A 27702-nucleotide genomic window follows, 5' to 3' on the forward strand; every position below is an offset into this window, starting at 1 on the left:
TTTTAAATTTTTCTTCTTCTGACTGATAGGAAATGTATCATGGGGGATTTTTGGTGGTTTTTGGTTTGTTTGGTGTTTTTTTTTTTTTTAAGTTGTGGTACTTTTGTGGTTTATTTCATCTTGCTCATTTCACTCTCAATCCACCAGTCCCCAAAGTAGTCAGTCACTCACTCCCCCGTGGCTCAGTGCACCCCCCTGAGTGCAAGTCTATTGCTTCCTCATTATGAAACTTTTAGGGTTAGCTCTACTTAGGTAACAGATGAAAGCACTCCTGGGTCCTGGCTGCAGCTTCCACCTGGAAGTTCACTGATGCCAACAAAATGTTGCTTTCCCCAGAGATTTAACACTTTACTTTCCCAAAAAGGACTTGCAGTTCTGTCATTGAGCTTGTCTGCTAAAAAAATATAGTTTGCTGTTAATCTTGGCCACCTCTTGCTGCTTCTATTTAAAGTCCAGATGTGTTTTTAGTCCCTAAGAGCTGTATTAATAATCAGCTTAATGAGCTGTATGTATTAATTCTTCAGCACACTGAAAGAACCCAAGTGAAAACAGCTAGTAGCATACATTGCAAATGAATTCTTGGACACAAGTTGTAACTTTTTTCCTCTTTACTGGAGACTTCATTCATGAAGTGTCTTTTTCTTTATTTGTCAGATACACTTTTATGTGATCAGCTGAATGGATAATTCCATGTCTGTTTCTACCTCTGAATTTTTTTTTGCCTAGCATGGCACTTAGACTACTGTTGCTTTACAGTTCAACATTAATTCCAGGGAGCAGATAACATTGTTTACTTGTCACAGTGCTATAATACTTCCATTGTTTCTTCTCTTGTTTAATATATGACTCTAGAGAGTCAGTGAATGTAATTTGCTTCTAGCTTTTATAAGCAGAAACATATGAAGTATCATTGGTCAGTGGTAGTATTAGAAATGTTCACAGCTTCATAACTAAAAGTTGTGTGATTTGAAAGAGAACAGAAGGCTATTGAAACATATGGTAGGTCATTGTGATTGACCTTACAAGCATCCAAAGTGATTTCAGGGCCAAAACTTAATCAATAAAGTGAGTTTCTTTCTTGAATAAGTTTATTTCTGTCATTGTCAGGAGGTAATCTGTGTGCATCTGAATTCTTATTAGTGCTTCCAGGTTTAAAACTTTGGATGCACATTGTGCTCTCAAGCTGAAACTTGAGATGCGACATTGCATTGCACGCAAGCAGAGCTGAGGTCAACAGAGAAACAGCAAAGCCCTTGTGCACATGACCAGTGTAAACTGAAACACAAACATGCTTGATTTATGTGTAAACTGTTCACACTTTCACTATGAGGAAAAATCCTAATCAAAGCATTAAAGCATATGTTAATATAAGTACATCCAATGTATTCAAGATTTATCCTACAACAGTCACTGGTTGTTAGTCTCTTCAATTCTGACTTCTGCAGTTTGCAGTATTGTTTCATTCAACTTCAGAGGGAGAATTGGGTAAAACAATATTAGGAATAAAGTCTAATTTGTGTAAAGTAGAAATTAGGAAATTCGTTTGCTTAAGTTTTTTTAAATTGAGGCTAAACAGATGTGTAGGCTGTAACTGCTGTCACCACAAATCCTCCTTCTGCATAACAGCAAAAGGTCTGAGATGCTGGGGAAGAAAAATCTAGTTTGAAAATTAAACCTTGAAAACAAATTAGTGGAAAAGTTAAAGCTACATAATATTTCCATAAATTCTGATTTGTCTGTAAGTACACACTACTGCAAAGACTCTAAAGGAGTCTTTCCATTCATTCATTTATAATGGGATTATTCTAGTATATACTATAGAAGGGATTTTCCATGCATCAGTTGCTATTGTATGACCATACATAATTGGGTCTAAATGCTTACATCAGCTACCTCTTATGTGAAATTAATTTTTGGAACATATGCTGTTGTATTTATACCATTGTTGTTTCATGCTAGATTAATTCTTCAAGGGTTATAATCACATGACACTTATCATTTTAATTATGCCTCTTTAGTTGCAACATATGACAGCTTTTGACTTCTCACCCTCTCCTCCTACATGTGTGACAGATAAAATTATTAATAAATGCCTGTTTATTATGTAGTTATGCTGTACATGTCCACAGGGTGTAGGTTGGCCTCATGTATTTTACCCAGAGTACAGTGTCAGCAGAGCCTTTGTGGTTTGCTAATGAGCTAAATCCTGCTAACACCACACACACTCTAAACTGCCAAAAGCCCTTTACACATTCAAACACATACAAAGACTCAGCTGGGTCCTTTGTATAAAAGATTAACTCTTTATTCCAATTAAAGATGAGCTGGCCTGACTTGGTCCAAACAATTAAGAACTGGAAGTAATGAGCAAAATGACGAGCAAGGTGGATAGCAACCTTCAACCTTCAGAGAGTAAACAGATCTTTTTGCACATTTTTGAACTTGGTGGGGACAAAAGTTGTGTTCTTGAGAACGTTTCCTCGTGTTGATCCCAGAGATGTCATTTGTCATCCCAATTTTGACAAGTCTCATTTCTAGCAAGGAGGTAGATTTGGCTGGTGGAAAGGGAAATGCTCTGGGAAGATTTAGTGCACTTAAACCTTAATAATCTCTCTATACCTTAACTTCCTACTGAGATCTGGGTTGCACATTACTTCAATTAAGGGAAACTTTTGTTAGTAATTTCAAAGCATTTTGGCTTTAAAGTAAAGTTTGAAACTGGTGCATTTGGAACTTTCTGGTCAAATTTTCTTGTGCTATTTTCTTTTCCTTTAATTTTCTGTGTCTTATTACTCTGAAATACCCAAAACTCCTGAAGTGTGTAGTTTGTGGAACTGTTGTCAGCTTATGCTGACCAAGTCACGGTCAAGGGCGCTTGACTATATGCAGTGAGAATGGGCAGCATGGACACATGATGCTCAATAGGTGGAGAAACTAAAAGCCTTTTCAACAAGAGTATCTGACTGGTGACTGGTGATAGCTTTTCACACAGAAATATAATTTAGAAATTTTTAAGTGCCTGTAGATAAGAAGTGCTGCTTTCAAACATCGTTTGATTCCTGCCTGGTCCCACAGGACCTTTATGAACTCCTGTGCTTGAACTTCATTGCAAGCAACACAGTTCTATGCCAGGGCCTCCAGGAGCAAATTTGTAGTCTAAAATGAGCATAAATTTTTCTGATCTATTTAGACAACCCTGACCTGTGTAGGCAGAGATTCACCCTGGCCCTGTTTGCTCTCAGCTTGTCTGGGCCATCAGTTCTCAGTGCCTACCTGTGCCTGCCTTCCAGCTGAGCACTCTGAGTGTGGGGTGGCCCGGGCTTGAGTTGGGGGTGGAGTGACATTGCCTAATGACCTTCTTCTGTTAGGGGAACAATTCAATCAAGTTTTAATAGTACAAAGTAGGAAAACTATATGGTAATTATTTCTTCACTTATTTAATATAAATATCTAAGTTAATAGAAGGTATTTTAAAAGCTACTTCAGCAAGATATTGTTAAAGCAAATTAAATAATTTTTCTGTCGTGTATTAATACGGTTCTTCACAGAGACTGAACAAATTATTCTCATGTGCATTACACAGTCTTTTAAAAAGCATAGTTAGGTATTGACAGAAAATTCTATGCAATGTTTTGTGATTTGTCAGCCTTAGGAAAAAAGATACTTGTGACTTAAACACTACTGTCAGGGAGACATTGTCTCAAAATATGGAGCAAGGTCTATTTGTTCTTTTTGAAAACCTGAGCCAACTACTGTTCCAGTTAAATGTGAATTAGCAAGATGAAAGGAAGCAAAACCTGTGCTAGTGTTACATCGTCACAATGAGTGGAGTTACCTGATTGGGAGGAAAGGGGCTCGTGCACAACTAGTATTTGAATCTGATACTACAGTTTTCCTTAGATGCTATAATAAAGGCAAAAAAGTCTTCAACATAAACCAATTCTGTAAAGTTATTTAAATGCCAAGAATGCTGATAAGATGACAGTGGGCATTTCAAAACTTTAATAAGAATTACATGTCTACGCTCTTTTAAAATCCCAGTGGACACAATTTACTGTGTTAAATGTCTGAATACCTTTGGAAAAAAAAAATCCCTCCCTCTGTAGGTTAAAATCAGTGGAAAATTCCTGACAAATCAGAGATGTCTCAATACTTTCATAGCTGGATTTAAATCCCCACTAACTTTTAATGAGTCTAAAGATTTTTTAAAATTATATTTTGTAACATTGTTACTGTAACACTTGTTTGTCATATTTTATAATCACACAAGCTAGTAGATTCCAGTGTCACTTTGAAGGTTGGCACAGAATAACCTTCCCAATGCATCAGTTAAAGCATGTCACTGGCAGCTGGGGGAGGGCTGGGTTTCTTTTCTTGCTCTGCTTTTTCCACGTGTTCTGTTTTTTCACCTCCATAACCTTGTCTGATGGGCATCCCTCACATTTACAATGCCTGATGTGCTTCCTGACATCTGTTCAATTTGATTTTCTATAATTTCCATTGATGCCCCTGTTTTCCTGCCATTAAACTAGTATATTGCCCAGCTGTATTCTGGGTCAAGAATGGGCAATCTTTTAAATCTAGTATAAGGTGAAATATTACTGTGGGATGGGAAGGGGAGGAGGGGGAAGGTAAGGATTATAAAACTGACTGAGGGGCTGTCTGGTCTGGAAAGGGAAAGTATGTGTTTTATCTGGGAGAATGGGAGGGAGGGAGGGAAGGTGCATGTATATTTAAAGGAAGAATATAATATATTTCCTGGCACTGGGAGGCTGTGCATCACCAACAGCTGGAATTCCAGGGCTGCAGTTGAGATGAATACAAGCAGACAATATCAACCTTCCTACCCCACAGTGACTAGTCATTGACCTTAACCCTCAAGGAAAGGGGCACTCTCACTGGGGGAATTGCATGCTTACTCAGCCCTAAGCCACATCTGAGCCAAAGCTGCCAATTTTGCCAAATTATGTGTGATGCTTTTGAAATGTGGACTATTGTCCACAAGGGACTAAGCTGGAATGACCAAATTCATTTCACTTAGGTTTTCAATAGCAATAACATTATTTTAAAAAAATACCAACTATAAAACATTTATCATTCTGATTTTATTAATCTTTGTCATTTACTTATGTTTCATGGTAGTTTGTAAAAGGCAGTGAAGTTAATGTCCCATTACTTCAAACCCCCAAGGTTAGATTTTCAGGCTTAAATTGAATTTAAAAACCACATGTATAGTTAATTCATACATTAACAAAATTTCTATCTATCACAGGAGCTTTGAGTTTTTGCAGAGTTTTTCACATTTTACTGTAGTCATTAATAGCTGAAAAAGAGCCTAGAGACACTGAGATAGGTACTCTGAAATGCCCCTGAGCAATAGACAATTAAATGCTTCCTTATGTGAATCTGTAGCATTTTTCACTGTTCAGCACTGCAAAAAAAAAATCTTAAGAGCTCAGGTACCTTTCAGTCATGGTGCCAGAACTGCCAGAGCATCCCCTAATGGTGTTGCTAGCAAATGTCATAACACATTTAGTTAATTGGGTGATTTTTGTTTTTTTTAGGAAAACTAAGCCACTGACCTTTGAGGTAAGCAACTCAAAGGTCTTCACTGAATCAACTGGTAACTTTTTGGAATAGTTACTTGGTCAGGAAATCTACATTTTTCTCTCCACTGAGAAATTTTTAGAACCCTTCTGTCATGTTTTCCTGCAGACAATGGAAATTGGTCACAGGAGTTATTGGTCTTGAAGTCATAATGATAATGTGTTTGGTATTAGTGTTTAAGTAAACCCAGACTTTTGTTTTTAAAGCAGTGAGGTTGTAGGAAAATCCTGCTGCTTATTCAGTTTTGAAAGGAAGTAGAAAATGCCCAGACAACAAAAGCTGTGCTGCAAACTGTGTCCAGCAAAGGTGGAGAACGACTGTTCTGAGTATTATCTGGCAGGGCTCAGCTCTGAGTCCCCCACGTTTGGCTGCTTGCAGAGCCATTCCTTTGGAAATGCCCATAAAGCTGTCTCTCATCTTGACGAGCTGCAGAATTAGAGACAGCCTTTAACTCTGTCTTGCTTCAGCACTCTCTAAACCTGTTTGAGGCCATACAAGCTCTGAGAAATCAATTATTTGATAGCCTATTCCTCTGTGGTCAATTGCTTGCAGCTCAAAACTAACTTTTGTCAGAGCTGAGGATGAACAGACATAAAGGCAGCCAGCCCAAACATTCCTTTTGAACAAAGAATGAAATATGAGAACTACCCTGAAGTAACCAAGGGACCCAGGATGATCTGTGTTTATTTTAAACAAAAAAAAAAACCCTTGGTCTTCTCCAAAAAATTTGCTTTTCGCCTTCTACAAAGCGCCACAGTTTTGTCATACACTGCTCTTTCTGGAGACCTCTCTTTCCTCAGAAGCAAAAAGCTAATAATGACCCTGTTGACAGCCAGGCACTTGCAGGTCTGTTTGTACAATTATTAATGAAATATTTACACCTTCACAGATCTATTTCCTGTATTTATAGTTCCAGAAGATTTTACCAGAATAAACTCATTCCCATGGTATCTTGCCTGGTTCCTCTTACCAGCTATGCTAATTTCTTGCACTTGTTTCTATTGTGCTTTTTAGAATGTCATTTCTCAGGAGAAAGGTGTATATTACTCCTTATGCTATTCAACTTCTGGTAGTGAGAACACTGCCCAGGCAAAACAGTACCCAGGCCACTACTCCTGTAAAAGCTACAAAAGTCCCCAGTTGTGGCAGGAACTTTTTGAGACCTGGTGGCTCATCTTCTGTATATTAGGGTCTCTGAACCATCTCTTCTCATATAAGGAGAAAAAGTGTAGAATTCATGTGTTTCAGACCTATGGAAATGAAATATTCTGATTTGTATGTATAATTATTTTAGGTTTTGAAAGAGAAATGGAAATAAATTATCTATTAAACATTTTCACCTCAGTTCATCTCAAAGTCGGGTTCCTCTGTAGCTTAGTAAGGCTTAGAAGAAAAGGAATGGCCTCTTGCTGGTAATCATGTTTCTCCTCTACATGATTTAATATTGTGGTAGGACTGAAATCTGTCCTTCCTCAGTTTGAAACCACCTTGACAATAAATATGAAGCTGGCCTTTGACTCAGCTGTGCCATAGGAAAGCAAGTGTGATGTGCTGTCAGGCTGCTCTTCAGATGCCTCCTTGCTAGCAAGGACCATGTGCTGAGCTGGAATTGCTCATCCTGGGAGCATCAAGAACATCAACAACCAACAAATGAACTTCTGTGAAAAGTCCCTGAGTTTTGCTGTGTGTGCTTTTACTCTGTGCACTGGGCAGTGATGGCCTGTTAGACTTGGGGTGTGTGGAGGGAGTTATGGGAAGCTCTGGGTAAAGGAACACAACTCCCTTTGAGAAAACACATTTAGGGGAAACCTTGAAGGGGAATCTTCCCATGTCATTGAGTGCTGCAAGCCTTACTGTTCAGATGGTGATATTTTTTCTTATTACCCTTATTATAAGGGTATTTGTAAGAAAATTCTTATCTATAGCTTAAAAAATTAAGCTACAGGTTTGCAGTAGAAGAAGCAGGGGAATGATATGAAAAAAGTGTAATTTCATACCCATCGTTTTTCATCATTGAGTTAGGCTGGCTGAAAAGCTTCTATCTATCCCCATCAGAATCTCATTACAGGTCAACTTGCAAAGTAAAGTAATACTCAGTTATGTAGAAGTGACAGTATTTCTCAGCTGGCAGATGGCCCAATTCCACAATTATTCACCTTAGATGGTAGTTGGGAATAATATCCAAGAACCTGTTAGTTCTTTACCAGCAAAACCTGTTAATTTGCACAGCTATGTGCTGGTGAAGTGGTTCTGTTCAATTTGGAACCAAAGAACATGCAGTTTTCTTGTGTATTTAATTTAGATTACCTGAGAAATGGTGAAATGTAAAAATGGCCATACCAGAATGGCCTTGAGGTGATTCTGAGCCTATTATCTGGCCTCTGAGTGGAACCTGAAGTAGATACCTAAGAAAAAGAACCAAAACAGGGCAAGCATGTAGGCAAGCATCACTAAATGGATCTATTCTGCTATGGTTTGTAGCTTAGAAAGGCTTCTGTGGTACCTTTTCTATTCAGTAGCTCTCAATGCATTTTCCTTCCATGAATTTGCACTTTGACCCTGTGTGTAGCTAATAATCATAATTCTTAGTCTGTGTTCAGTCCAGGTGAAATCTGCATTGTAATTATTACAATGAGTCTGCCTAAATATGTTTTTTGTTTTTTTTTTAAACAACTGAACTGTACCCTCCTAGAAAGATTTAGGCAGAAGATCCAGGAAGGCTGGTTGAACTCTGATGCATCTGAATTGTTCTCCAGCATTGAGGAGACTGTGCATGCACAATTACTGGGCAATTTTTAAATGGGTAGACAAACCTTACATTTTTGTGTGCAATTGAATCCAAGCAAAGCATAGTAAGCACGGGGTGGGGGGCAATATAATTAGAAGACATGGTGCTTTTTGAATCTGTGCTCTCTATTTTGAGGAAACTTTAGTATAATATTTCAAAAACTAAAGAAAGTCATCTTGAATCAATTGTTTCTAAGGAAAAACATGCTTCCAAGGAAAACAGAGAAAAGAGAATTCCAGGGAAAGATTTTTAAGCATCTAAGGTCGTATTTAAAAGATTTTGACTAATACTGGTTTTTAGGGAGTCCTTTTTACAGGTTAAATTTTGGTTTTGTGTACACACATTGTACACACAATCAATTTGTTAGCTGCCAGCAGGAGTTCCTGCCTTTGTAGAATCTTGCTGATTCCCCCAGGTCCAGTTCCTTGTCTGAGGAAAGAGAGCACTCCTGTTGGTCAGCAAAGCTGGTTGCTTCCCCAGAGCTCTCCCACAGGATTACAGCCACTTGTCTTTAGAGTTCTGTCTGACTGAAGACATTGAAGTTCTACACTCTGCAAAAATTCACTTTTATTAAGGATCACTGTTTGCTTTACTTGGCCTAATACTTTAGACAGATTGGTTTTCCTCACTACTCTAATTTTGGCTATAGATGAATTGCCTACTTCTGGAGAGAAATAAAGATGAAACAATAATAATCTTTCTGTCACAAAAGAATATAGTTTTGGGGACTATTCTTGCAGACAGAACAGGCCATTTTTTAAAAGAAAACAGTCTGTCAGAGCAGTGTATTAGCTTCACTTGAATCTTTGCCATTCCATGACATTTTAAGAAAAGGCAGAAATGCTAAGTTTGCTGATATTTCAGTTCTTAGTGTCTGGCACTATTCCTACAACCAATTGAGGATATTTGTTGTAAATATTTTTCATGTTATCTTCTAAGTGTAAATTATAAAAAAGTGAGATTCCTTGGTTCTTTCACCTCTTTAAAAAAAAAACATGTTCTTCTATCTTTTCTTGAGAAACATGCCTTGTTACTTACAGATCTTGGTCGCTTCTCCAAAAAGCTTTTCATCCCTAGAAAGCCAGCAGAATGGGCAATGTTGCCTTTCCCAGTGTTTGTTGTTTGAGCTCATAGTCCCCCATCTCCCTTCATGAGTTAGAAGGGGGTTGGCAGGGGATATCTTCTGCATGGTTCAAAGCAATAAGCGAGTATTTCCCTCTTTAATGATCACATTACTGTAAGACAGATATTTTAATGTCCTCATTTTCCAGGATATGGCTCTTTCATTGGCTTCTCCTTGATAGTGGTGAACTCCTCTCAGTCAGGAAATGCAGTGGTTACACAGCTCCTTTTACAATATGGTGGTCTTGAGCAGTGACACCCCATTGGAAAAGGGAGAGCTTGTAGTGAGCCAAGGGTGGCAAAGCTGAGAAAACAGGGATGTACCTGAGCACAAGAAGAAGAAATTTGGAGCACTCAATTAAGAGACCTTGTGGTACTGCTACCGTTTAAGGCAAGCAAAATTTTAGCCAGGTGCATGGACAGAGCTTGGATCCTTGTGTGTGGCTGACCCCAGTGACCTCCCTGCTCCTCAGTGGGTGCTGTGTATCCACATCACAACTCCCAGAAGAAAGAATTTTACAAGGAGCATAACCCCACTCACACCACAGCTCCCTACTGAGAATTTTACAAGGAGCATAACCCCACTCACACCACAGCTCCCTACTGAGTTTCTGAGGCAGAATTCTTCCTGATCACTCTTTGCAATGCATTCAAATGCTGGTCTGAGGAAAAGCTGAACAGTGAAGTTCATCTCCATTCCATCTTTACATGGGTTTTTTTGGGACATTGAATTTCAGGCATCTAAATGTGTTTGTTGGTGACCTCAGTTTCAAATAAGGAAATCTCTGCTGACACTTTCCGGCCTGAGCTATTGGCTGTAAATGTGATACAGTTTTCATTTTGTTGACCTTATTTATCATAATAAGGGCAAATGCAGTAGTGTTTTCCTCCATTCCAACTTCATAAGCCCACACAACTCCTTTTTCAGCTCCATTTGAAATCAATGTGAAGAAATTTATTTCAAAGCCCAGTGAATTTAGTAGGAGTTACTCCATTGACTTTTAATGTGCTTTCAGGTGTGCTCTGTAATAGCGGCATGACCACACCCGAAATAAGGAAAAACCCTCATTTAAAAATATGTAATAGGATGATAAAACTCTGATGAGAATGAGACCTATCCTGGAAGGAGGACTCTTGGGGTAGTGTTTGCCATAATTTTAAGTGTACATGGCCCCCACTGAGGAAACAGTCTTATTCAAACAGTCCAGTGAGTGCAGAATCTGAATCCCCAAAGGCTGGGATAGGCCAACTATAAATATAAAAAGCTCAAGAAAGTATTCCTGAACTTCAAAAGGGAAGGCAGTACTATGGATTCTTTCAACTCTTTTTAACTTGCTTTAAGTTAAATTATGTAGCCTGTTGCTCCAGTAACTTTGAAGTGTCTGGGGATGCCTGTATGTGTAAGCAAATATTGAAATTGAAAAAAAACAGAAAAACAAGATTGGGCTGGTATTAGTTGTGAAAGTGGGCTATGCTAAATTCCATCTGTCTTTGAGATGACAAAAAAAAACCTCTCTGTAAGCTATTTGGAGTCACCTTTTCAAATTAGAAATGAAATTAGAATTTTTTGTGCTTAAATACTTAAGACCTTGAGCCATTTGCAGAGACAACATTACAGCACAGCTTTTAGGGAACTAGAACCATTCACAACAGCTTCACAAAGACCCAGATGCTTGTGTTATTCCCAGTACTCAGTTTAGTGTCAATCCTTTTTGGTTTTTTTTTTCTTTCCTGCACCAGGCCAGGGTGTACATAACTGCATCTGCAGATTCATTCCAAAGCAGCCATTAAATTAGTGCAGCAGGCAGTGTTTGTTCCTTCGAACACTAAAAAGATGTTCCCTAGTGAACAGGGCAAATGTCACCTGTATTGGATCAGGCTATAGGTTATTGTTCCTTCTGCAATTAAATACAGACAGCCTTCAAATTCAACCTTATAATGGCTGATGTGGAAATGGTTGTGAACATGAAGTGCTCAAACAAAAGTACAAATAAATATCAGTGCCTGTTACTGGCTTCAGGTTTGAAGATTTTCATTGGTTTCCTTTATCTCAGGCCTCCGGGTCTCTTTAAAACAAAAGATATACTACAAGAAAACCTCTATATTACTTTCAAAATAAATGTTATTTTCAAAATACAACAACTAGCTCTTCAGACAAATAAATAAGATATTTTTTTGTTGTTTTAACTGCAGAAGTAATGACAAAAACCAGTAATGTTTTCTATAAGTACAAATGATAGGTTAATTTTTGTGCATGCAATCAACTTCAGTTTTCTTGTGAGTCATGGGATCAGAATGTGCCTTGATGCACATAATCTGCTCTCTCTTCTCCAAATCCTGCAGGAGTGAATTAACATTACAATGTCTCCTGTACTGTTCTTTTGCATATGTAATCAAATTTTGCTCTCATTTACCTCCAATGGCTAATAATATAAAATATTATTAACATACAACATGCTGGAGTAGAAAAAAAAAATACTAAAACAGAAAGCACCTTGGTGAAAAAGTTATATCTCTGGGCAGTGTATTTGCATGATGAAAAATGGACCCCTTTTTTTGTATTGCCCGAATTCTGTACATTTTCCATGAGCAGAGTTGATAAATAAGAGCAGTATGAGGGAATATAAAAAATATTCCTGTTAAATTTTAATTTCTGAAACCTGTTAGTCAGTGGCACTTGCAAAAGGAAGCCTGGAAGTGTTAAATACCACCTGCTTAGGACAAAGTTTCCACTTATTTTATTGAAATAGTTTGAGTTCCAGGAAGTTCCTCAATTTACTGTGAACTGGAAATATGTCCAGGTTGATGATACCTCTACACCTTATATTCCTGTTTTAGCCACTTGTGTCAAAAGACAGGAAATTAGGAAGGAGCAATATCCTGTTTTTAAAACATTCTAGCTTGAATTTTACTGTATGAAGATCTTCAGCTGGTTTGTCATTAATCTCTTCAAGAATAATGTAAAAAATCAAAAGTTTCTAGAATGTATATTTTCCACAAACAGCCCCATATATTCCAAGGTCAATATTGTTGAGAGTTCAGCACAAACACAAATCCAAGCACTTCTAATGCCGGGCTTCTAGCAGAGCAGGATATAATCTTGCAACGTCTGAATTCATGTTGAAATAAGTTATATTGCTCACATTTGAATGAAGACTCCTTTCTCTGAAGAAAGGGTTTGCTTTATTTGGCTATCCATTGGAAAGCTCAATAAATTCAAATTAAATGGGGTTAAGGAGTAAAGTTTAGTATGAGAACACAAAAATCCTCAGGGCTTAACTGTGGAGTGATTCTGTGTTTCCACCTGCTGGAAGCTGATTTTCCAGCTGGCATATACCCTCTGTGGGTAAGGACAGGTTAATGCCCAGCTGCAGACATGCTGAAGGGAAAATAAGTTTATTCTTGTAAGCCCAGCAGTTTCCATAAAACCACATGGGTCAGTGAATGTTTGTCTAATACACATGAGGAAGCTGCAAAATGCAGCCCTGAGGCAGCAATGCTTTGGTTACTTCACTAATGCAGCGTGTTAAAAAGAAATAAAAACTAACTTGCCAGTGATTGCTACTCAACTTTTTATAGTTGCTGCAGATGCTGTGATATTTTATTTTTGCAATTAATAAGCCTGAATCAATTTTTTAAGCATCTTACTCTTATGATTTACAGGGGATACTGAGCCATCAAAGCTATCAAAAGCATTAATCTTTAATACTAGGGCAATTCAGTTATCTTGCCAGAAAGTTTTAATTAGAAGGAAATTCTTCATCTCTCTGATGCTTAGTTGTATTAATCTTTCTGCATCAGTGTATCAAGTTTTGGCTGCAGGAACAATGTTTTAACTTAATTAATTCTTTATGAAAAAAAGTTGCTTTTGAAAATTGGGCTTAGATCTTGCTTGCTAGACAGCTACTCAGAGTTTCTTCTGCCCTTAAGTAGAAAGTTACTTGCATAAATTGTACCAATTTAAAAAGCTGAATGGGGCTTTCTGAAAGCTTGTGCTGATAACCTTGGAATTTACAAGGGAATCTTCCCATGCTGGCAGGACAGGGGAGAGTTCCTAACACTTCCAGGTGGGCTCCTTAATCAGCCTTCTCACAGCAGCAGGACTCTAATCATTACTGAGATCAGGAACTGGGACCTGCAGACACCTAATGGCTGTAGAAGAAGTCATTACAACTGTAGTAGTCAGAAATGGTAGTGCAATTAATTTTATTTTTTTTTTTACTCAAATGATACATTATGAAAATGAGAATTTTTCTCTTTGATTCCAGGAAAACATTTCAGACATTATTGTCAATATATTATTGCTTAACCTTGATTAAGATCATTTTTACAACACAAAAACATATTTCAAAGTTTCTAATTTGTCCTAAATTACATTATGCAGCAGCTGCTATTTCTCTTTAGTAAACCAATTGCATAAAACATAAGAGAACACTTACATTAAATGAAGGAAAAAAAGAAACTAATTCCAGGCATTTAAAGAAGTTCACAAGGGGAAAAAGTCCCTAATGTAAGAATGGTCTAATTCTCTCCACATTTATCTACTTCCTTCACTAATAATTATTAATTGTAATTGTTGATTTTACATTAAATTGTTATTATATTTCTATCTAATGTCTAAAAACATATGTGTTTTTCTTTCTAAATGTTTATATACACCTCTTTAAAGAGGCAAATTTAAATGTTACATTTTACCTCTTTCTGATCACTTTCTAACAGTTAGAACATAGAAATAATACAAAAGTTCACTGCAAATAATTTTTTGTTAAACACCATTTTTAAGTGTTTGATAAGGAATCAGGAGGATTTTTTTGGGGTGGAAAATTTTTAATTCTCTTCTTGATAAACCACTGTCCTGAGAAATATATATCCCATGATGTTTCTCTTTGAGAATTGCCAAATGCCATCTTAATATTCTTGCTTCCTTATTTATTATAAGTATGCTTCTGGCATCTGCTTTTTTTCCAAAAAAAAAAAAATTCACCTTTTCCAGATGATCAGAATTATGCATCACATCTGTCTTATTCATTGTCCAAGCCCGTCCTAACTTGATTTGTCAGAATAGGAAAATGGAGGTACGTGCATTTTTCTCATTTATCTAGTGGTTTGGAGAAGCTGAAAATTTTAGGAGTTAAGTTTCTGCTTTTCCCTTTGACTTAGAGTAATTTCTTGGCTCTAGTCTCTTCATGCAGGATGTGCTTATGCAAGCAAACACATCTATTGTGGCACATCAGGACAATCCTGCACCAGCAGAAATTGTTTCTCTGTGTCAAATGTAGTTGATATTGCCAACAGAACAGCCCAATGCAAGCTTTCAAGCAAGTTGCTTTACAACTGTCATTCCTACACCCAAGGTATATTCTATTAGGTGTATTGGTTTTGGTTTGTAATATGTTGGCAATATCTTTTGCTTGGTTTTGGGAGGGAATCTTTCCTTCAGACATGAATGTGTACCTTTCTGAACACTGAGTTACAGCTGAACAGCACATATCTTCCAGGAACCATTATGCATTAGATAAATTATGAAGAGGTAATAAAACAACTTGAATCTAGCTTTTTCTATGTTTTTTTAGGATCTGTTCAGAACTCTTTCTATTTCAGTTAGTGAATGTTTGCTGTTTAGCTAATTATTGCGTTTCAGATATTACTGTCCATCTGAGCACTAAAAATGTCACTGAAAAAAGGCAGTGGGTCGAGACTGATTTATCTATATTGTCCTATATTTTGTCATTACTTGACATCAAGATTTTTGAAAGCAACCATATCTGGGTTTTGCCTTTGAAGGATTAGTAGTACTTGTTCTGGACAGCCCCATTTCAGCACCAATTTCCATGCCCAGTATGTTTTCAGAGCTGTGTCTCAGTAGTGTGTCATTTAAAAGCTTGCTCAAGCTTTTGAGTATGTGGTGGGTCTTCAAGAAAAGGCCTGCCACATTTCTAGGAAATGAACACTATTTTTAAAAGATACATCTTGCAAATATAGTCCTGTGTACTCTGGCTACAGAGAATACCAAGACCTAACCAGGTTTCTAAATCAGGAGCTGTGTATGCCACTGCTAATTTGCCATCCCTGTAGCAATACATGGTATTTGTACATTTTCTGGCTCAGATTGCAAAGTTCAGTGACTCAAGAAGCCTCAACTCTATTCCCTTCTAGAGACAGGTCCCAGGTCAGGGCTGAAGCCTGTTCAAATTGCTCTTCAGTAAAGCAGCTGCTGTGCATTGCCAGTGCTCTCTGTAATGTATTTGCCTGGTGGATCAATGGCTTAGATTTTCAGTGTCATAAATCTGGAAGTTCAACAGCTTTCAAAAGCAATGCATGCACTTACAAAAAGTAACCTAATGGTTGAGTAGAGATTTCAGTTATGGGATCAACAGTGCTCATGGAAAGCAAAACAACAGAGAAGGTATTTTTAAGCTGAAGAAATCCTGGCAAAATAAAACACTAATCAGATATGGCAGAGTCATATAATTAGATTACTTGGTTTTAAAATGCAGCTGTGAATAACCCAATACTTAAACATTTAAACCTCATAAATGACTGTGCTAATAGGTGCCAAAATACATGTCAATGATTTTGCATGTGTCAAACACCAGTAACCCTGAAGACATTTATGTGCTAGCTGAATAGAAATTTAGCTCTTATATTTGTATTTCCTTTGTGGGAGTACTTGTGTTATGGGTCCAGATGCTGACCAGAGCACATGAGGATTTTAGACACCTAATATTGCATTTAGAGAGATGTATAGCATTAGAAGTATCAAAACATTACCCCCAGAAGTTTAAATTATAATCAGTTTGTAAAAGTCTTTTTTAAATTCACAGGAATTTAATGTTCCCATCAGTTTTGGTGATGTACAGCAAATGTTCATATTCTGTATTCATCTTCATGCAAGTAAAATAGTGATGAAAGTGTAATAATTTTCCTGTGTACTCTCTTCAAAATGTGATGATGATAGAGGCTGATATGCTCTTGTTTCTGAAAACAGAATCCTTCTATAGATTTAATGTAATATATCAAGAAATCTTCAAACTGCAATATGTATAGGGTCCGCCTCCCTTATAAGGCACTAACTTACATTATTCTCTTTGAAAATGTTCTGGCTCACAAATACTGTGCATGAAGGCCTATTACATTCTCCTTTATTACAGCAACATCTCCTTGTGACATTCAAAATGCTTGTCTTTCAAGGATGCTGTTATAATAAGGTCCAGAGTGCTTGTAATAAATTCATAGAGATCAATGAGTAGTTCATGAAATAGCTTCACAGTCACTTCTGTGTGAAGCAGCAGTGCAGCAATATAAAAACTATGAAAAAGCAGTCACATACAAAATTAAATGCTGTGCTGCTTTTCACATGAAATTATACGAGGTTATGCTTTTCTTTTAATCTACATTATATTTCTGTCTTGAAAAGGAATCTTCAAAAAACTGCTGAAATTTTGGAGATATTGAATTCCAACTTTTTCTTGCTCTGGGTTTTTCAAGAATTCCCATGTTTTGATGAAAATATGCCGAAAGGAATAATCATAGGAATGCAAAGCACTTAGTTAATACAAAAATAGGCTTGTAACGCCTGCTGTAACTGTTGACTCTGTTGTTGCTCCAATAAAAATTGTGGCTCTTATGTCAGGCAAGTGCTCTTTCAGTGTTTCTTTATATTTAGCTTAAATGTATTTAGAACCTGGAAATGATTGAGCAAATAAAATCCAAATGCTATTTTGAAACAGCACATTTTTATAAACTTTGATTTATCTTTTTTATCTTTTTATAATAAGCATTTTTACATTTTATAAAGAATGCATTAGTACAAATGCACAATATGCTTGTTGTTACTTGTTGAAAGCGTTTTTTTATAACACCCTCTAAAATAATTTTATTGATGCTACATGATTTGTACATAAAGCAGTTTGACAAATATATACTCTATAAATGTGGCAGTTATGGTTGAAGATAATGTCATGCTGGTGCCCCTTGTATGAGTCAGAAGATGATTGTAAATCCACAAACTTTGAACTATGTTTATTCTTTAGAAATCAACTTTTAAATTGAATGCATGTAGACTAACTGTTCCAAAATTCAATTGCAAAAAAAAAAAAAAAGTTATAATTAGAAGCAACTAAAATTATTTATAGTTAAAAACTTTTATGAAATAACCTTCTATATACTTGTTCCAGAAGGCTGGTATCAAAACTGTGTATTTTCATGAAATAGCACTGGAAAAGAAATCTATCAGAAATTGCTTTTCTCACTCATAGTCAAGCCCATCACCACTGCTCTTTCAAACAGCTAAGCTGCTCTTGATTCCAAAGATGGAATATCACTCTGCTTTACAATTGCTTTAAGCCTGTTTTGCTCTTTAGAAATACAGGAGAAAGAAGAATGAGGCTGTGTGGGATTTTTGTCTATCAGTCTGCATAATCAATAGTTGGCACAAAAGGACTAATTGCTCTTAACATTTAAACAGAAGTGCTTATTAGCACAAAAGCTGTGTATCCTCTTATTGTAGCTGGTAACTCTACTATCCTGATACTTATCTACAGTCACAATCAGATAAAAACTGTTGATTCCAGCAAGGATCTGGCAATAACTGAGGACTGTAGGAAGGTGGGAAGAACAGTGTTAGAAGTATAATCCAGTCTGTCAAGAAGTTTCCTCTTTACTGTTATTGAAGGATTGGCCTGATGCCTTTCAATCTTACCTTTATTTTCAATATTGTAATCAAGACAAGGTAGGAGAGAGAGAACATATATATTCTCCTTGAAATTCATTTAAATGACACATTGTTTTCAATGCTTTAAATTATTCTGCCTCTTAACATTTTATAGTTGTGTCTATTCAGCATTTCCTTCCTTATCTGGAATCTAGAAATGTAGCAGAATTATAGTGAAAAGTTATCGCCATTTAGAGATGCTTTATTTTAAAACAGTGAACAGGAATAGGCATAAACAAAATGTAAAGTGCCTTCCACTGGCTGGCTACATCAGATAATGCTCCAGACAATTGATTTTGTTGCATGCACTTATGTATGAAGAAATGCATTGGCCTGATTCAGCACATGTGTATTGTGAGGTTATGGAAAAGGCTTGGTCTGCTTCCCAAAGGTGGGGGTGCACAAAAAAAAAAAAAAACCAGATTGGTGAGGGCACATGCAAAAAACCAGATTGACTGATATGTTTACAATTTATGCAAGACTTCTCAGTGCTTCCCACTATCATTTGTATCTTAGAAATTGACCAAATTCTCTTTGTTACGACAATTTTACATCACCTTTGTAGAAAGATTCTGAACATTTTAATTAGCAATGCAGTAACTGAAGTGCCTTCCACACCCTCTGTTTTCATGTTGCTCCACAAAAAAATGGAGTCTAATTAAATGAATGAGAAGATTCTTGTTAATGTCTCTGATATTTTGCTCACAGCCCATGCTCCCTGCAGCCTGTAGCAGGGAAACCATGTACAGCTTTCTGACAGTAGGACACTGCAATAGAGTGTGTCATCATCTTGTCTTAAAAATATAATTAAGGTATTGAGGTGGCTTGCTGGAGAAAGGATGCAAAACTAAGGTATTCTCTTTCCTATAGAAGCAAAGAATTTTTTATGCCCAAAGACCTTTTTAAGTGCTGTCTCTTTGTTTCTCTGCTGTGCCATTCCTCAGCTTTCACCTGTTTTCATTTCAGCTGTTTGCTGCAGCTGGTGCAGCCATGGCAAGGTGAGGAGCAAAGGGACAAAAGCAAGAGGATAAGGCATAGGAAAGTTAGCAGGATTGCTCCAGAATGTTGAATTGCAGAAAAACTTTGCTTTCAGATTTCATTTACCTACCACTAGATGTCTAAAACTATATTTGGATATCTATGTGGACATTATCTGGTAGCTCTATGTTTTCATGAAGTCCATGAGAATTGTAGAAGTACAGCATGTACAAATATAATGTTGTAGGTTGGATGCCTAGACAGACTTCAGTCCCAAATTTATTGACCTTGGTCAAGCTCTCATTGAAAGGTACCTGAGCTGCTATTGTGAAGCAGTAAATAGGACTGTACCACAGCAGGTCTGCTTCTTTATTGAGCTATTAAAACACAAATATTCGCTTTCATTGACAGATGGCTTAAATTCAGAGCCAGAATTTTCTGTTGGATGATGGTATAGTTACATTTATTTCAACTGAGGAGAAATTGGTCCTTCTACTTAGTGGGTCTTCTGGAGCTTTAGGTATTTTGTTCAAAATATTTCTTTAAAAATCAGGGTTGTTTTTTTTTAAACCTCTTTCAAAATAACTGACTTCATGTTTTCTTTGCAAAACCATAGCCCTGTGCAGCCATATTTATTTTTCCTCTGCTTTTTAATGTTCTCAGTTGTTGAGCATTTTGCTGGTGTTTCCAACTTCTTCTTTGGCACTTCAGTAGCTTAGGATTATTTTTTTAATCAATTTTTTATTTCTAAATAATTGTAATTTTATTTGTAAAAAATTTGTAAATTTTAATTTTTTTAAACTGATGTTTGTTTTTCCTTCTGAATTTCTTGTGAAATAATGGCTTGGGTTCCTTTAGGACTTGGAAGGAATACTTGGTATTTTTCTGTACCTCAGTTGGTACATAATACACCCGGTGTCCAGTACTGCTGTCTAACCTGTACTTCATGTGAGAATGCTGCTAACAGCCTCCAATTCTAGTTGGGAAGTTTCTGCTCTTTCTTCTTGTCATATTAATAGAAAAAGCATATAAATTATTACACAAATCTTTAAAAGAGCCTTTAAAAAAGCTTTTTAAAAAAGCCTTTAATTCACATGATTAGGAATGTTCTCCTAAGCAGCTATTGCAACCCAACTCTTGAATTGTTCCAGACTGTATTAAATAATTATACAAAAACCCAGAACCCTTGTTATAGAACTCTATGTAATACAGAATAAACATAGCCTAGCTAATTCAGGATATGAAACTGAGAAAAGTGTGTTTCTTAAAAAAGAATATCCTTTTTCAGCAGTGCCCCTGCAAAAGTAGTCTTTTTCTCCCCTCCTTCCATCTTACATTTATTCCTAAGGACTCTCTCCATCAATGTGTGACAAAGTCATTCTTTTATCTTGATTTTTGTGAAAAACTGCTTTTCCCTTATGGCTTCTTTTGGCCTAGAGCTCGTGAACCTTCAGTCTTTGTCAGTGTGGAGTGAAGGAATATGAAATTTTCTGCAAATTGCCCCAGTGTATTAGCACTAGGGCTATGCAAACCTTTCCAAGTGTGATTTGAAAGAGTTACTTTCAAACCACGACTTCTATGGGGGATCCAGTTCACACGGGTTCACAGGCCAACCAGTTAAAGGAAAGGTTTCAGGCTGAGCCATCCCCTCCCTTCTCCCTACACGTTTTCCCATGGGTTGGATCTCATTACAAACCCACAGGCAAGGTACAGGGTCAATCACATCATGTTAATTCATACAGGTTGACTGGTTCACTGGGACTGGAAGCTGAAAAGGTGAGAAGTTTATCACAGCAACATAACTCTGATCTTAGAAAAACAAACATCTCTTAAACTAGGTCTCTTCTTATCATATGAATCCAAACCTTAAATAAAAACAAGATAATTTTAAATAATTGAGGGAATCATACAGGGAATCAATCTTCCCCTGCTAGGAATACTCAGAGGTTGGCTTTACTTCTAACACAAAAAGATCTCTGATCTCAAGGAACTATTCCTTTCTGAAACTTGGATATAATTACATGGACTGAAATATAAAATAATAATGAGTCAGTTCTATATACCTGGGGGAATTACAGTGTGAGGCACACAGGGCAAAGAAACATTTTAATGACTTTTCTGGTGGAGAAGTGAACTCAACTGAAATGTTTTATCTTCCAGGATTGGGGGGAAAAAAGTAAAAATACCCTCAGCTGAGCAAAATTGGCACAAGGTTCCACTGATCCCATGTGTTATTTTAAGTTATGGGAAATGTAAGATGCATGAAATACTTTTTCTCCATGAGCTCTCTTATGGAATGTATTTGAAATAGATTAATGACATAATGAGTGTTACTGTGCTTGGTCAGAAAACAGTTAATGGTATTCCAAACAGTTTTTTGCTTTGTTTCTCTTTGCTTTTTAGTATTGCATTATTATCAGAATGTATTTAAAGGCTTTTAATCCTAGACTTAAGCAAAACCAAAAGCAAAAATTGGATTGTTACCCCTTTGTGGATGTCCTCAAAAGTTTGTGCACGTGCTTTTTTCTTTGTGTTTTCACTTGACTAGATTGCCCCCATCAAAAACTGAGTTCAGTTTGATTTGAATATGTGCTTTGCACACCTGAGCTGTCTTTGGCAACTGTGGGGATATTCAGAAATGGGTGTGTGGTATGTCTGTATATACACTGTACCTATATATCCTTTGCTCTGCGTTGGGAGGTAGTGCTGTACAGTAGATTTGAACCTAAAATGGCTGACTAGTTTCTAAATAATCCCTAAGGAAACAGTTTAGTCTAGGCCATTATCTTGATAGTTCATAATTAGGTTCAATAATAAAGCTTGTTTTGCTGACCTAGGTCAGATCATGGCGTCCAGCGCATCTGTGCGCAGTGACCTTGCTCTGAGAGTGTATTGTTAGAAAATCCATTATTATCATCACATACACTTCGGAGAAGTGGCTGTTTTGTGAATTGATGGTGTGATGTTGCCACTTTAGATAAAAGAATCCATGAATTATTGACTTAATGAGTTAATGTTGCTTGATTTCACAACAAGGTCTTTTTAGTCTGGGTGCTATTTACTGAACACATCATCACAACATATGAAGGAAGGCACGGATAACAGTACAGTGCATTTACAACCCTCTTCACTTCTAATAAAGCAAAGTGTTAGCTGAAAATTTTTGTTTCCTTCAGTAAACCATTAAAACTTAGGTAATTGCAAGCAACTCCTGTTTAAACAATTAGCAAATAAAATGTTTATTTGTCACTGATTTCTTATCCCTTCCTTCTGTTTGGGTAAAGGTCTGTCCACAAATACTTTACTTTTTTTTTTTTTTTTTTTGGAATGTAAACACGTCTTTGTCCCTGTGACTAAGCCCAATGCTGCTAGCATGTGGAAGCCCAGGAAAGGTTATTAAAAGTCAATCAATGTCATCCAGAGTTCATTGTTTTAGCTTTTTTCTTTTAAAGCAGGGTTTTCTGGTAAATTTATGATATTCAGAAATCTTGAGAATATCAAGGTTTTATTACAGAATATAACTTGTTTGAGGAGAGAGGGCAAACATACGGAGAATGTCCCAGAGCAGATATTTTAGTGCTATAGGCATCAGGTTTCAAATATCTATAGTCCTTTGATCCCAAGGTGTGAATCCCAGCTCTGTTAACTGCTCACTCCTACATGATAAATAAAGTAAGGTCTGTTTGCAGTATCTTGTGGAAATGTATGTCCTATGAAAATATAACTCTCACTAAAATTAAACAGAGACTGGGGACCGTAGAATTCAGGTCTACATATAGGTCTTCTGAAGGGGACCATCTCAACCAAGGCCTTCACATTCTTCTGAGATTTACAGCAGTTTTAATTAACTCTGTGCAAAACCAAGGATCTGCATGGAATTGTCCCAGAGGGTATGGACCTGTATGTAACTCTCACACTAGGGTTCTGTTGAAATAGGTAAAATATGCTGGCCAAGTATATTCTGAAATACTGTCATGAGAAAACTTGATTCTGGCACTTAATGTTCATTTTTGTTCCAGTCTGTAAATAAATAGTGTTAATTGCGTCATCCCTTACACTGTTGTTCCAATGGTCTAAGGATCTGCTAGAAGGTCTGCATGTGTGGCTCTGCTTCTCCCCACTCTCACACCTGGCTGGACCTTGCTAACTCACCAGCTTTAGATCAGGGAGACAATGGACTAAAGCTTTCCTTAGGAGTGTGTGCAAGAGCTTTGGGGTTCTTAAAGGCAGTTTGATGTTTTACAGTGTCTTATATCCCTCCATCACAGTCCATTACACAGAGGTGGAAGGGAGGCAGTGCTTTCATTGGTGTATTGGTTGAGTGTTATCCGTGCAGTGGAGGGATGTGCTGCTTAGCCCAAGTTCCCAATATAAAATGCCTGCCTTCCACGGAGGCAGAGCACAGACCTTGATTTCAGTAGTTCTCTGTGCATGCACCCAGTTAATAGAAATGTTGGCAGTGTGTCCTGGTATTTTGTTTGTGCCACAGAAGAAAAAAAAATTAAATCCAAGCATGTGACAGATTTCAGATGTACCTGAAGTTGATCTGATGTGAATAAACTCAGACTGGTAAAGCATAGGGCCTCATAGCAGTAATGTATTTTGCAATTTTTAAGGCTCATGTGTGTATGCCCTTCTCTTAATTTCCTTTGTACTTACCTTCTTCAGTGTTGTGAACTTAATCTTACAGGCCTTTCAAGGCAGAGAACCTGAATAATTAACTTCAGAGCATTTAAACATGAGCTGAGAGCCTTTCTGTACCTCACAGCACTGCAAATTGAAAAATTGACATCTTATGATCAACCATGGCTAAAACAAAAACTTTTACATCTGGTCAAGCCTATACTGAGCAATTAAGGGAGTAAATTTGTGCCTCTTCCCCATTTATATAAAGTACTCAGCTCTAACCTTCAAGTGTTCTGAGATATTGGACTTTAAACTTGTCAGTGCTCCAAGAATGCCCTGAACCTCAGACCAATACATTTTGGGGGCAAATTCCTCATTTGTAGGAAGGAAGAAAACATTTTTTTAGCAGGTTATTATCTGAAAAAAATGATGGTTGTCTGCAAGCAACTGATAGGTTTGGAAGGTTAGTGGTAGTCCTGGCAAAGATGGATTAGTGGGCAGAGTGCAGGTGAGGCGATCAGAGGTGCTGGAGAAATGCAATTTATCACTTGGTTTGGGAGTTTAGTACATGTATGTGTCACTGCTGCATATGTGCTGTGTGTGAATATTACATGTGAGGGGCAATGCTGATGTTAGCCTTGCTTTAGACAGGAGCAGTGCCTTTGCTAGTGAGATGATATGAATTAACAGAGCAATTGTAATGATATTAACCGGAAATCCTTCCTGGAAACTCTGATCAAGCAGATCCCTATGCTTTGTTAAAAATGCAGGGTTTTATTTGCCACTTTGTGTATTTGTAGAGCAGAATATTTTTACAGAGATTTGGCTTTCATTCTGAATTTGGGTTATATATTCCAAATTGAATTATTTCCTTAGCTGCACTTCCAATCAAGCCCTTGCTCACTTTCCTGTCTAGTGTCCTATAACTCCGTGTACTTCCCTTTAGCTCCTACATTAGTCAGATTCATTTGGGCTATGCTGTCTTCTAGAAACTTCAAGTTCTTATATAGGTTATGTTGAAGGGAATTTCCTCCTTCTGAAAGAAAGATAATTTTCATTTTAGATGCCTTTACTGAAGCTATTAGCACTGTAAGGAAGTGTGACAGAGTTTGGCTCATTGGATTTACTACAAATAAGGAATTTTTTTCCCCTACCAGTAATTGATATCTTCACAGCTAGGATACATGCCAGGTATCAAGGAAGGTGCTAAGAGCATCAGATCTTTCTGCTCTTGTCTAATAAAATAATAGTACTTGTTGAGAAATCTTCTGCAAGGCTGACTATACTGTTTCTTTGCAGTTTTCTGTAGTAAGTGGTCTGCTTTTGTAATTGTGGGAAAAAATAGTAGAATACTGGCACCAGAAGAAATCTTGCTGGTGAGAGCAGAGACAGTGTTAATGAGAGCACATCTGCTTTTCAAAAGCATCAATAAATTATTCAAAATACTAAAATGCTTCCTGTTCATTCCTACCTATAGCAAAACAGTGCAGTGTTTTGTTGCGTTTCTCCACTGGTATAATTTTGACATCTACTCTAATTCTCTGGTGGAAATGGGAATCTAATGTAATTTGTGGACACATTAAACTTATATGGCAGTGAAAGCAATAACATGTTTAGGAAAAAAAAAAAAACAACCAATGTGTAGTTTGGATATAATTATGTCTAAATTACAGTCTCTCTTTTGATTTTTCTCACTGAATTAATTTCTAACCTTGTATAACATACAGGTTTGTTTTGTTTCTCAGCCAAATGTCTGCTTTTCAGCCTGCTAGAAGTCACCTTGTTTGAATCTTGCAGAGTTTTTTATGTTTCTCTTCAGGCAAAAACACCTGTCACTCATCCTCAGAAAGGCTTTTGAACAGCATTGGCAGCAGGCATGTCTTTGCATGGCATGCTCTATTGGGCTTATCTCACAACACCATGAAACTCCCTTACAGGGGGCAAATGTGTAGGTAGCTGAGGGAGTCAAATGCAACTTTGTGCAGGAATTTATACAGGGGATCCATTACTCCAATGGATCACACATGATGAACAATATAATAGAAATCACAGCAAAATCTGAGAAAGTAATTTTTAGGGAATTAAACTGTCTAAACTGTTTAAACATACATCTTGAACAGGATCTCTCATTTGAGATAAGAAAATACCAAGAGCAATGCTCACTTCTGTTCTTAAGTGTAAATCAGAAGCAGCTTTGCTTTGTTATTTAAGCCAGCACAAGCAGGGGCAGACTCTGTCTCCTGACTCCTGTAACAGTGTCAATGGCTCCTGACACAGGACTAGGACCCAAATGTGATCACTGCTTCAATTACATTTTGCTCAAGCGTGGTCCCTGCCCACCTCTACCAAGCAAAATAACTTCAATTACTGCTTTCCTCATCCTTTCATGAATCTCTTCTTTTCAAGGAAACTTGACCACTAGCTCAGTCTTGACCACCAGTGAAACACTGAATTGACTCACCATAGTCAGACTTGACTACAGAATCTTTTTGCAGATGAAGATGTCAAAAGGCAATCTGCAGTGAGAATGACAGCATGATTAACCAGACTGAGGCCTAAGTCAGAAGTAGCATGGACCACTGGGAAAATAAGGCACCAATTTTCACCGTCTAGATTGGCTGTGATAGGGCAGTATATCCTAGCAACAGCATAAACCTTAACCTGACCATCGCAGCAAAAACTAATTTTGTTGTGTTATCTATTTCAATAACTTTTAATCAAAAAAGTCTTTAAACAGAAAGTAAACAAACACTCACATGTCACTTTTCCTGGAAATGCTTTCTTGTCTAATTGGGAAATACCTAATTTCATGAATTAGAGGTTACAGAAGCTTTAACACGTTTCTTTTACCTTGTGTTCTTGAAAAGGTGTTGTGCGAAAGGCTTAGAATGCCTCTTTGCAGCTGCAACAGGTTAAGAAAGATTTTAATGTTTTAATGTAACAATTTTATTTATGCTTAGGATAAAATCTGTATCTTTAAATCCATGTTGCAAAGCTGCATGTTATGGGTTGGACCCATCATGAAAACACTTTTTAGAAAACTAACTAGTAAGTAGGTCAACTTTGATTAGAAAAACTGTAGTATTAAACACTTTTATGAAGGGCCTATACTTCACATATGAAGAGAAGTATAGCTTTAAAATCCTTTTATTTAAATGATAATCTAGCTGTCTTCAAAGAGCATATTTTATTTTGCTTCTTAGTTCGTGAAGGATTTCACATTCAAACAGTAATTAGTGGATTACTTTGCATATTTTTATAAAGGTACTGTCATGGTCTCAGCAGTACAGTTTTTGTGAGCTTTGAGGCACTGGTAAATCTTTGGGCAAGGCTAATATAATTTGGGGTGGACACTCATAATACCAAACTTGAATGGACATATATTTCCTTCAATTATTGTTATGCAAAATATCTCTATTTTCTCACACCATTTTTCTGATTTGTGTGTAGATATATAAAGCCACATATGTGTGTGTGTATTTATGTAGGTATAATCTGTAAGAATAGGTGAGGATCCTGTTTCTGTGTCCTGCCAGCTCTAGAGCTGGTTCTGCAATTACTCTGTCACTGACCAGGGCTAGAGCAGCAGATCTGAGACTCCTTCATTTCCCTTTGGGGGAGATTCCACCCCCCAATTGCAAAAGTGGACAAGTTTTCAAGTAGACAGAGTTCTCTGGTTCTCTCTCTTTAAGCAGTTTCAAAAACCTTGAGGAGGTGGTAGTATTTTTAGTCTAATTTTCACAGAGATGTGACAATACATCTTGATAACTGTGAAAACTGGACATTCCATAGACTTGATATTAAAAGGCTGTGAATGTTTTACATTGGTATATGCATGGTAACCTCAATACTACAAACATCTTTGAAC

The sequence above is a fragment of the Fringilla coelebs genome, assembly GCF_963513975.1.
Source record: "Fringilla coelebs genome assembly, chromosome: 12".
NCBI lineage: Eukaryota > Metazoa > Chordata > Aves > Passeriformes > Fringillidae > Fringilla > Fringilla coelebs.